This window comes from Lagenorhynchus albirostris, chromosome 16, assembly GCF_949774975.1.
Source record: "Lagenorhynchus albirostris chromosome 16, mLagAlb1.1, whole genome shotgun sequence".
NCBI classification, from domain to species: domain Eukaryota; kingdom Metazoa; phylum Chordata; class Mammalia; order Artiodactyla; family Delphinidae; genus Lagenorhynchus; species Lagenorhynchus albirostris.
In genome coordinates, this window is record NC_083110.1 from 39461921 (window position 1) to 39473093 (window position 11173).

Below are 11173 nucleotides of genomic sequence, written 5' to 3' on the forward strand. Positions count from 1 at the left end.
TTTGCACTACTTTTAACCAATCTAATGGGTTACATTTATTTAAATTTAAGATGCCTTTATCCTCAGATGGTAAATCATACTGAATAACAATGATACTTGACTTTCAATGTCTTGAGCTTAGCTAAGAAATTCACGTCTCTTTTCTTTCTTTGCATTTTCTCAAAGGCTTATTTAATTTAATTTTTTTATATTTTATAATTCTTGTTTAATATTTATTTTATTCAAATATAGTTGATTTATAATGTGTTAATTTCTGTTGTACAGCAAAGTGATTCAGTTATACATATATATACACTCTTTTTCATTGTGGTTTATCACAGGATGTTGACTATATTTCCCTGTGCTGGGTCATGATTAAAAAGTCTACAGTTAACAAATGCTAGAGAGGGTATGGAGAAAAGGGAACCTTCCAATGCTGTTGGTGGGAATGTAAAATGGTGCAGCTACTATGGAAAACCATATGGAAATTGAAAGTACATTTGCCATATGAGCACAGCAGTCCCACTCCTGGGCATATATCCAGACAAAACAGTAATTTGAAAAGATACTTGCACCCCAGTGTTCATAGCAGCATAGCAGCACCATTTACAATAGTCAAGACATGGAGAAAACCTAAATGTCCATTGACAGATGAATGTGTGTGTGTGTGTGTGTGTGTGTGTGTGTGTGTGTGTGTGTATACATATGCCATATATATATATATACACACAATGGAATATTACTCAGCCATAAAAAAGAATGAAATAGTGCCATTTGCAGCAACATGTATGGACCTAGAGATTATCATACTAAGTGAAATAAGTCAGAAAGAGAAAGACAAATACCATATGATATCACTTATATGCGGAATCTAAAATATGACACGTCTCTTTTCTATAACATGTATTGAGAGGTAGGAAAAGTCCATTTAGTGGACATTATTAACTAATTTCACATACATGCCAAATCTTAGATAAATGGGTGCATTATAGATGAGCAGTAAGTATGGGTATACGGTGGCCAGGCGACCTTCAGAGTGCTCTAGAGGGTTTAATACACAGGATGTGTTTCCACTGATTTATGCTAAAACTTGCCTTCTTTGAATCTTTAACATAACCAATTCCAAATCTACCTGGAGAAAGGTGGTATCTTTTAAAATTTTCTCCAAGTCATTGTTTTTCTAGCCACGTTTCGGTTGCTGCTTGCTCTTCCAGGGTTCAGTTGCTTGCGGGCCTTCTTTAGGATCCTGAATTTTTCATCTGTCTCACGGTCTCCAGATGTTAGCCGAGATACAGTGTTCCTTGGTGTGCTCTGTGGGGCAGGGGTAGGTGCCGTACCTTGGTTCTTGTCATTTCCTGCTTTGCAGCCTTCTTGGTCTCATATTTCCTTGGATTTTCAAGGACTGCTTTTGATAATGGCTTACCATTTCCTGGTTGTGATTTCTTATTCTGGAGTGGTTTCTTCTCAGGCAGCTTGGAACTGATGATTAGTTTTTTTTCTTAAAGCTGAGGGTCTATCAACCATTGTGAATTTATGTTCCTAATTGGGTACTTCCCTTAAAGCTGCTTGGTGAGCTATTGTTCTCGCTGGAAATAGTCCATCCAAAAATGGTTGCCAGGATAGGGCTGGCATAATACCAAACTTGTACCCATTATTAACGCACAAGCTGGGAGCATGCATGGCAGTAAAAATGTGCTCCCCACCTGGGCACCAAGCAAAGTATGTAGGATCAGAGGTTACTGGTTTAGAAATAGGGTTGCACTTAAAAATATCCCGTGATTGCATTTGTCCCTCATATTTCTAAATCTAGCTAGCGTTAATATATGGCCATGAGGACTAAGTAAGCTACATTAGAATGCCAGTTCCAAAGTCAAACGCTGATCACATTTCAAGCTGAAAATCATCTCTTTGGCAGGCATAAATCCATAAAGAGCATAAAACTCAGTAGACCTAGAATTCCAAATTACATCATAAGTGGAGCTGTGCTTTGGTAATTGAACAGATTACAGCATTTCCTCCATTTGCTGCAGGTAACACATCATTTGCTCCCTGTAGCGGGAAGTTCCTGTCTTGTCAAATCTGTCCTAGCCATTACAACACAGCAGTTGCTTTTTTATTCCATAGCGTCATAACCTTATCAACCTTAGAGGAATGATCGTTGGCTAAACCTGCATGAGGTCCACAAAAGTTGGGGTATAGACATAACCTAACAAATACAGGTGCACTTTTACTCCCTGGAACACTCCCCTTGAGTGATTGGAGTCCAAGTGATGACACACAATATTTACGCAATTATTATGTGCAATAGGTACTCAATATATATTTGTTAAATGAATTAATTGTCTTTCCCCCTTGCCCTCAGTGCCCAACATGCTCAGAAAATAGCTGTTGATTGAAGAATAAATAGATGAATGAATGACAAATACATATTTCTATTGTTCATTCTTCTGCAAATGCCCTCCAAGCATGGTGAAGCAGCCCCTGGGCATGAGAACACCTCTTCCCCAATCTTTCTCCTGGTTCTGGTCATGTGGCAGTGTTGTTTATAAGCAGGTTTCCTTTGATCATTTCCAAGACAAGAATGAATTGTGTGTTGGTGAAAGACATGACTGTGGAATCCTGAAATATCTCCCAGCTCAGCTTTTTTTTTTTACTGGAAAAGAAGAGACTGTGGATGGGGGACCCTGAATAAGAGAAAGTTCTGATTTTCCTTGTCTGTGGTTTAGACTAAAATAAAAGCGAATCCCTGACCTGGTCTTCCCTCTGACTAGGTCTCCTACTCCTGTGCATTTTCTCCAGTTGGGGATCTCTGTGAATCAGTAGGTCTCAGGCCAGGCCAGAGTCACATGGAAGCTTGTCAAATGGTCAACCGGGGAAGGCGAGTGGCAATAGGAATGGTCTGAAGATGAAGCAAGGGGACTTATCACAGCAACCACCAAGACCTGCCTCCAGATTTATCTTTTGTCTTCCCTTCCAGGGACCTTGGTCTCTAACCCTGGCCATCCTCACCCTCCTTTGGAGAAGCCTCCTTCTAAAACTGACTGTAAAGTAGGACATGTCCCTCCAGGTCTGACTCCCACCCCTCGTGTCCCAAAGACCAGCCTAAATGGGAAACAAGAATGCTCTCCTGACTTTCCAGAGCTTCCTCTCCCCACAGCTGGGCACTGGACTCGTACATGGAAGGATCTGTCTGGGAGCACCAGGAAAGGTGGATATTCACAATCCCATATCCAGGTGTTCTGTCCAATTAGTGAAGCAAGGCTCCTATGTGGGAACCCAGGCTCCTATGTGGGAACCCTTCTTCACATTCCTGTCCTCCCAGTGCCTGGCTCTGAGGGGGACCCACTCTTTCCACCAAGGGTCAGACTCCTGGTTTGTGTCCTGAAGCTGCCTTGCATGTTCATACTTTTGGTTCTTTTGGTTGCTGGTGAAAACTGGCATACTCCACATCTCCATCCAAGTAACTCATTTGTTTAAAATTTTGGAACATCTGAAAAATCAAGAGTGTTAAAATGTGTGTGTGTGTGTGTGTGTGTGTGTGTGTGTGTGTTTGAAAGAGCATATGGGAAAATCCCCTTCCCCCGGCTCTTTATAACCCTTCCCAGACACTAAAAGCACAATGGCCATAATTCTCACCCATCCAAAAAAGTGCCGAGTGCAGCACTTTCTTGTTTTATATATCCTTGCTCTTAAGTGCTCACTGTTTGGATTTCTGATCCCATAACTTTATTTAAAAATTGAGTTTTACTGATGAGTCCCAGGGATGAAATGTACAGTGTGGGGATTACAATCAATAATAACGTAATATCTTTGTATAACGACAAAGGTGGCCAAAAGGTACAAACTTCTAGTTATAAGATAAATAAATACTAGGGATATAATATACAACATGATTAATATAATTAATACTGCTGTATGTTATATATGAGAGCTGTTAAGGGAGCAAATCATAAGAGTTCTCATCACAAGGAAAATATATTTTTTTCTTTTTCTTTTCTTTTGTATCTACAGGAGGTGATAGATGTTCACTAAATGTATTGTGATCATTTCATGATGTATGTAAGTGAAATCATTCTGCTGTACACCTTAAACCCATCCTGTGCTGTATGTCAATCATACCTCAATAAAACTGGAAGAAAAAATTTTTAAAAATTTAAAAACTTGGGTTTTAGTGGAACTTTGCACTATTTGAGCTTTCTTCTGGCCAAGGGCTTCACCTCTGTGGCTGCCCCTCCTGCTCTGTGAAGCTGGACCAGCATGACACCTGCTGCCAGTGGTGCTACAGGGTCTGGTTAGGGACATTGACCATCATGTGACAACGGTAACTCCAGAAGACCCTCACACCACAGAAGAAATGTCACGTGGATCTCGCAAAGTCCTATACTTTCTGGCGCTTGGCTGTCCCTTTCACTTCGTCCCCTGCCACTTTGCAGAAACCTGGCGCTCTATAAATGCTTATTGAATGAACCTTCCCACTGTCCTTTGCTCTTTCCACTACCCACATTCTTAAGATTCTCTGGCTACATCATGCTCTTCCATGAGTCTGAGTCCTTGAACAAGCTCTTCTGTCTTCCCATGGTGCTTTGAGAATGCACCTTTTCCAGTTTCACATTAGTAAGTTGGGTCCCTGTGCTTATCCTGGAAATGGAGAAATTGAAAAATGTCTGCAAAGCAGTTGGAAGACTGAAAATGATACCATAAATGGTCCTGAGACATCAAGGAAGTTTTGGAGGATAGGAGGCTGATGGCATTGGAGCCAGTGATATCCAGATATTTAGGATTCATATCTGAGGGGGAAGGCATGGGCTTCTGCAGAGAGCCTGTAATTCACTCAACTGAGAGCGTCAGGGCTGGGAGCGCTGGGGATCACGCAGAAAGCAGGGTCAGAGGGAAAGACTTTGGGGACCCTGCTCATGGCCTGCCGAGCTTCCTTTTGCTCAGCCTGTGTGTGGAGGAGGAGGAAGTGCCTGCAGGCTCTGAGCCCCAGTGGACAGGGGCACAGGGAACCTTGGCTGACTCTGGCCTACACCATAAACCAGGAAACTCCATCCCAGTGACTCAGCCCTGCAATGAACTCCTAATTCGCTTGGCAGTTGAGGCAGGATGAGTTAAACTATATCCATGCAGAAGGCAGGATGATCAAAATCTATGAAGTGAAAAAAATGAGTCACAAAAGTTACATGTATACACAAATAGTGCATGCGCACACACACTCATACACACCCCTTGAAGAAAAATCGCCACCATACTAACGCAGGATGCAGGCTTTTAGGTGGATATTCTCTTAAAGGTGCTGTCTTATTTTTGCCTTATGTGATGGTCCAGTTCCTGATTACTGAGGGGCTGGCTGATTCTGATTGCCCTGGTGGTTTACGGCTCCAGGAAACTGACCCCCAGTCCTCTGCCAGCACATTCCAAGTCCCCATTGCCCTTCCAGGGTGGTTCCATTTCTGCTGTGCAGCCAGTCTGCTTACTACGTTGACTATGGTCTCTCAACAGAATCAGTAGATTCTTTGTAGGCTATTTGCCTTTCATCGAACTTGGTTTGATGTAGAAACATTGGCTTGACTAGCGACTTTTAAGTAAAGTATTAATTGTGTCAGTAAAGTCCTCTGGGTTTTTTCCCGTTTCTTCAGGGCCTGCAGAAAAACAATTGGATTTTCTTTTAATGTTAAAAAGGACTGATCTCAGCCACCTTATCCCTGGCTTCTTTCTCTCTGCCTCTGCATAACCCCTGGCCTGTTCTGGTACAGCAATTGGGAGGAGAGTCTTGCCTGCCTGGTCTGGACCACAGGGGATACCAGGTTCTGAGGATTCAGCCAGAGGTTCCAAGAATACCCCTGGGGAGATGGCACCCAGCCAGCCATTTGCCTGACTTGGCTGCAGCCCCAGCCTGCCTTCGAGGTATTTAGCAAGTGCAGCATGAATGCCGCTGGCATGGCCCCCAATGAGGGAAAATAAAACACGTCATTTCTCAGGGACAATTCTCAGTGTCAAGTTCAGTGCTGTTCAAGTGGCCATGACAGAGGAGTGTGTTCACCTGTCCCCAGAGCGTCCCCCTGCCCTCCCAAGGGCCTGTGGGACAACTGCAGGCATCACTTCACGGGAATGACTGCCCAGAGGACACAGGAACAATGAGAAAGTGATCTCGTTCTGTTTTCTATGAAGAAGTGAGCATCACCTGAATTCCCACTATTTAAGATAATCACCGTTAATATTATAGAACCAACTTTCTCGTATATTTTTAAGCATGTATACACACACACACACGCACACACACACACACACGCACACACACACACACACACGCAGGTATATATATATTTAACTGTATATGTAATTGAATCCTAGACACTTCAGCTATTATGTTATGAGAACCTGGATATTCATTAAATCTTGTGTTTTTGCAGGCATCCTCTGACACCGTCCCAGCCGTGAGTGGGAAGGCTGCCCCATTACTGCTGGGTGGGCATTAAAGTCCAGGCTCTGACGTGGTGTCCACTGACTCTGGGGAGTGGGAAGGAGCTCATTATTGTTTAGCGAGGATGGAATTCCAGGCTCCCTACTTAGTTTACTTTGCCACCATCCTGAGGAGGGCTGGCGGGGTTTGCAGGGAGCCTTATTACACCCCAATGAGAGTGGAAGTGTTTGCCTGTGCTGGTGGGGAGGAAGGTGGGGCTGCAATTTTTTCTGTGGTGTCTGGCTGGATTAAAATGGTTATTGTCAAAAACTTTTCTGTCTTGTGATGCTACCCCCATTCTGGCCCTTTGGCTATAAAAAAAATAGCTTTTCTTGGTGGGGCCTTTTTTTTTGTACCTATTGGCATTTCCAGCTCGCTGTCTTCTCCAGCACCCAGTCTAGAATAGGTGAATCCAAAAGAAAACCCAAGGAACTCACCACCATACCATGGTTTGGGTTCTGAAGTCCCTAGCCAGGCTGCCTTTTTCTCTCTGCTTTTCAGCTTTCTTGATTTGTTTTATAATGTCCAGCTTTTTTTTTTTTTTTTTTTTGTGGTACGTGGTCCTCTCACTGTTGTGGCCTCTCCCGTTGTGGAGCACAGGCTCCGGACGCGCAGGCTCAGCGGCCATGGATGGCTCACGGGCCCAGCCGCTCCGCGGCATGTGGGATCCTCCCGGACCGGGGCACGAACCCGTGTCCCCTGCATCGGCAGGCGGACTCTCAATCACTGCGCCACCAGGGAAGCCCTAATGTCCAGCTTTTTAGCTGTACTCAGGAGGAGGAATAGGAATAAGTATATTTACTCCATCATTGTAGAACTGGAAGTCCTCAATTATTTTGTTTTTAGTGTTTAGGTTTTTTCTAGACGGTTTATGGCTCAATTTTAATTTTATACTATCTGAATGTCTTTACATTTGGATTCAGCCCATTCACATTGATTTCAAATATAGATACTGAGCTATTCATTTCTTCCATTTTGTTTACAACTTTTGTACTTAGTGGTGATTTTTTTTCTTTTCTCAGTTTGTTGATCTAGTCAGGTAAAATTTTATTTCTCTTCCGGGTGCCCTGGTCTCTCTAACTTGGATATTCTATTATGCATCTCCATTGCACTCTAGGTGGTTTCTTATCTTAAGGGTTCCACAGCTAACAAGTGCAGAGTTCTGTTGCTCCTCTGAGTATTTTGAGATCCCGGGGCAGTTTTCATCTAGAAACATAGAAGCTGCGGCTTCTCAATCAGTTCCTTGGAGGAGGCCCAGATTCTTACGCCTCTCTGAACGGACATTGGAAAGCTAAGTTGCGGAGGCCGGAAGCAGAGGAGGTGGCCCATGTTGACTCTAGGGATATCTCAATATAGCTGTCTTCTCTGGGCATGATGACAATTCCTATCAGTTAAGGCAATGGCAGCACTAAAACCGCACACCACCATCATCTGCTTTTGTTCCATATTAAATGAATCCACTGGTCACAGCCCAACAGGAGCCTGGAGAGTCCACTTTGGACAGGGAACATAATTTCAAAGAAGGCCCTCTGGCCTCAAGCTGGTTCTTTTTAAAAGGTGACATGAGGGCATGACCTGGAATCTCAAAGAATCTCAAATGTCTGTCTTTTGGGGACTGGCCTTCCTTATCCATCATAATAGTTTGGTGGATGGAGATGGAGTGTCTAGGTCTGGAGCCATCTGGGCTGATAGGACATTGGGTTAATTGTTTCCACCTGGCACTTGTCTGTCATTCTTGTTGTCTTCTAAAGGACCCTTGTATTTAGGCCACTGTTGGTGAAGAAAAGCAAAGACTTGTGGCATTTTTAAGTTTTTTTCTGAAACAGCATGACCTCCCCAAAATGCTATGCCTCTCAAGTCCAATATTCACTCAAGTTAGGTCAGGATGCAGAGAGTTGAATACTAACTGGGTGTGTACCCCTTCTAACTCTGAAAACTTGCTTACCCTTTCTGTGCCCCGATGTTCCCCTCAAGAATTTGTTGTCAGCCATCCAAGGTTAACCAAGAAATCATATAGAAAAGTATCCCAAACTCAACAAAGAGTTCTTAAGTTCTGTCCTGCTGGTCTGATGTGGTGATCTTCCCTTTCTGTTGTATGCTAATACACAAGAGGGTGCTATCAAAATGTGTTTTAATGCAGCGAATCTGCTTAATCTCTGTGAAGTCCATTTTCCAAATAGAAATATCTCACTTATACACATAAAATTCAGTTTCTGCAGAATTTTAGGCTCTTAATGTTTTACAGTATCAGCCCTCTAATTTCACAGTAGGAAAATCTCAGACCCAAAGCATGGCTATGACTGACCCAGGGTCTCCTGGCCCCCAGCCCAGGTGCTTTTCTCCACACCCAGTAACTCACTGGCCTTTTGGTGCTATCTGGCTGATCACAGAGCCGTGAGTGGGATGCTCATATGGAGGGATGTAAACAAGGCAAGTTTCACATCAAGAAAAATGCCATTTTCCCTCCGCCTGACTCTTCTCCTCTGAGCTGTCTCATACTGTGTTTTGTCCATAACCAGAACATTATCCTCTGAACCATGTTACGTGTCCTCATCCAGCGATTAAGCACACTGTGTGGAAAATGTGCTTATTTCTTCCCCTTACCCCTTCCTTCTATCTCCTTTGGTTTGGAAATACAGCAGTGAACAACACAGACCAAACTCCTTTCCTCATGAAGCCTTCATTCTCGTTTGGGGAGACATAGTATAAAGAAAAACTGAGGAAAATGTAAAGTATGTCAAGGGGTGATATGTGTTATGCAGAAAATTAAGTCAGGGAAAGGAGACATGGAGGAAGATCTGCAATTTTAAGCAGTTGGCTCAGAGAAGTCCTCATGGTGAAGGTGGCATTTAAACAAAGCACTGAAGGAAGTGAGGAGGGAGTCCTATGGAGGGCTGGGCAGAGACTGTCCCTGGTAGGGCGTGCAGCAAACATCACCTCCCCGTGCTGGGAGCACTCCTGGGATGTCAGGAGGAGACCATTGTGAGTGGTGCAAAGTGGGCAAGAAGCAGAGCGGCAGGAAGTGAGGAAGAGAGATAATGGGACAGGGGCTCGGGGTGGAGAGGCAGGGGCAGGCTAGCCACGAAGACCTTATCAGAAGCTGTAAGGAGCTAGGAGGATATATTGTACAGCACAGGGAACATAGCCAATATTTTATAATAACTATAAATAGAATGTAACCTTTAAAAATTGTGAATCAGTATGTTGTACACCTGTAATTTATATAATATTGTACAATGCCATACTTCAATAAAGAAAAGAAACTGTAATGACTTTGACTCTCATTCTGCGTCTAATGAGGAGCCATTGAAGGCTTTTGAATGAGGAGTGACATAACCAGCTTTTCGTTTTAACGAGTTCACTCTGGTCGCTGTGTGGAGTTAGAGTGTAGGGGGCCAAGGGCAGGGGAGGCTACTGCAGAGATCCAGGCAGAGGTGGTGGTGTCTGGACCAGGGTTGAGGTGATGACAAGTGGTCAGATGCTGGACGTATTTTGGAAATAAACGTGAGAGCTTATGCCGAGGGATTCTATGGGTGTGAAACAGAGGAGCGAAAAATGACTCCGAGAGTTTGGTGAGCAAGAGGAAACTCATTTTAAAAATGTGAAACTCACGGTACAACTGGCCAAAGACAGATAAGCCTGGAGTGCTGTCCCAGGCACAAAGTAGCATCCTCACTTCTGCCCACATCCCATTGTCCAGAATTCAACCTGTTGGTCCAATCAAACTGCAGAGGAGATCTGGCAACACACATTTCCCAAATGCTCAGGGAGAGTAAATGTTGTGGAGAACCCATGACATGACTCTGCCACAAGTGGCTTAGCGAAACAGTGCATGTTCGGATGAGGGAGCACCATGCGGCCATTAAAAGTACGCTCTCCAGGCTTTTCTGTCTCCTCCTCAGTGACAGTGGATGGCAGATGGCAGATGGCAGATGGGAGCAGCCCGGATCCAAGGGTCTCTGCTTGGGGGAAAGCTGCCTGGAGATGCTCAACATACATCAGAGTTCAAGTAAGAAATAAACCTTTGCTGTGTCCAGCCATTGAAATTTCAACATTTCCTTGTTAATTCTGCATAGCTTAGCTTATACTAATACATCACCACATTTATTGCACAGCTGTTTGTTTCCAATTTCTTGTTTTAAAACAAAGCTTCAGTGGACATGGTAAAACACAAATCTTTGCTTATACCTCTGACTAAGATCCTTGAATATATTCTGATTTTTGGAAAATGTATATCAATACACCTCACCCCCTCCCGTCACACACACACAAAGTAGTACAAGAGAGTATCCATTAGAACTTGGCCTTATGAAAATTGTTATTATTTTTAAAAAACTTTGTTAATTTTATGGATTGCAAATAGCACCTCATTGTTTTAAATTACGTGGTTTGGATTTCTAATATGGTGGAGAGCATCCTTTCCTAAGGCCTCTCTGGGAAAGAGGGTGGGTGCTACCGGATGGTCAAACGTGCTGGGCGAGAGCGTCCTCTCACTTCTCTGGCATTCGTGCATCTTCCGTATCCATGAACTGGGACTTTTTTAGTTGAACTCTGCCTATGAAGAGAAGTGCCTTTGGATCTGTCTTAACGATTAAAGGCAGACCTTGTTTTACTGTGCTTTGCCTTACTGCGCTTCACACATATTAAGGATTTTTACAAATTGAAGTTTTGTGACAACCCTGCGTCAAACAAGTCTATTGACACCATTTTTTCCAATAGCATTTGCTCACTTCG

General features: G+C 43.5%; 1 pseudogene; it reads right to left on the reverse strand.

Annotated features, from left to right (window-relative positions):
• Positions 1-1057: 1057 nt before the first annotated feature.
• On the reverse strand, positions 1058-10952 carry LOC132506919 (eukaryotic translation initiation factor 2A-like; annotated as a pseudogene).
• Positions 10953-11173: the final 221 nt, after the last annotated feature.